At 48.9% G+C, this 1,306-nt stretch overlaps 2 non-coding genes across 2 annotated transcripts; both read left to right on the forward strand.

Moving 5' to 3' along the window:
• Positions 1-363: 363 nt before the first annotated feature.
• On the forward strand, positions 364-501 carry LOC114813985. Its single transcript, XR_003761729.1, has one exon. It is a non-coding gene; the product is annotated as a small nucleolar RNA SNORA7 (small nucleolar RNA).
• Positions 502-957: 456 nt separating this feature from the next.
• Positions 958-1,095, forward strand: LOC114814002. The gene has a single exon (XR_003761745.1). It is a non-coding gene; the product is annotated as a small nucleolar RNA SNORA7 (small nucleolar RNA).
• The last annotated feature ends 211 nt before the right edge of the window (positions 1,096-1,306 follow it).

A 1,306-nucleotide genomic window follows, 5' to 3' on the forward strand; every position in this document is an offset into this window, starting at 1 on the left:
GCACAAGGTTTAAACTCCATAATTCCCAGGCTTTAATGAGAGCCCCATGACTGAAATGATGCACAGTGCTTTGAAAATGAGCGGTAGGGTGGGAATTGGCAACCGCATTATGTTCATGGTGGGTGGCAAGCTAAGCATGATGGCTGGCACGTCAGGCTTTGATGGCAACAGGGGCACCGGTACCCATTTCCAGTCGGTCACAGCAAGTCCAAAACTGGATTATTCATATTAACGTCTGTCTCCCCTGCTAGATTTTAAGCTCGTTATGGACAGGGAACGTGACTGCTAATTCTGTTGTATTGTACTTTCCCAAGTGCCTAGAACAGTGTTGTGCCCAAAGTCAGCTCTCAGTAAATGCCATTGCCCCCCTCAGGGTCACACCTGGAGAATTTCCAGTCCTCTACCAGTCATGGCTATAGGAGAGAGAGTCAAGCAGAGGCCTACCCATTCCATTCCTAGCTTGGACAGTGGCTAGTGAATGGAAGGCAGTCTGCTACAAGTCAGACCTCACCTGTGCTGGACAGCAGCGGCACGGGAGAGAGTCGAGGGGAGAGACTCGTTTACTGTACGGAAGGAAACAATCGTAAAATACTTCCATATTTTTACGAAGAAAACTCTATGGATACACTACCAGAACGGTTGCAGGTGGAAGTGGGGCATACTGGGAGAGATACATCTATGGCGTCTACGGGTTGGACATGACTAGATAGCATAAGGCCACAACAACAAAATGTCACTGATTGGACAAGAGAGGGTTGGTGTGAGAGGCTTGGCTGTTAAAGACTGAGGGAGAAGTGGTGGGGAGAAAGAGACAGTACTGTAGTACGAGGGAGAGAAGCAAACGCTGACTCCTTACAGTCTAGCCGAGCAAAAATCCACCCCTTTTCCCGCATTTTCAAAATATGCCTAGCCTGCTGTGAAGAGGTAGTGTATTTAACCCAGAATGCCACCATCCTACCCCTCTCAGGATGGCACCTGGAGAGTTTCCAGTACTCTACTAGTCTTGGCTATGGGAAGGAGAGTCAAGTAAAGGCATATCCATTCCATTCCTAGCTTGGGGAGTGGCTAGTGAATGGAAGGCAATTTGCTACAAGTCAAAACTCAACTGTGCCGGGCAGCAGCTGCATGGGAGAGAGTTAAGGCGGAGACCCAGGTTTACTGCGCAGAAGAAGGCAATGGTCAACCACTTCCATATTTTGGCCAAGAAAACTCTATGGATACACTACCAAAACCATTGCAGGTGGAGGTGGAGCATTCTGGGAGAGATGTGTTAGCAGAGCCCCTATGGGTCGGGAACGACTAGACA

This window comes from Ornithorhynchus anatinus, chromosome 8, assembly GCF_004115215.2.
Source record: "Ornithorhynchus anatinus isolate Pmale09 chromosome 8, mOrnAna1.pri.v4, whole genome shotgun sequence".
Classification (NCBI taxonomy): domain Eukaryota; kingdom Metazoa; phylum Chordata; class Mammalia; order Monotremata; family Ornithorhynchidae; genus Ornithorhynchus; species Ornithorhynchus anatinus.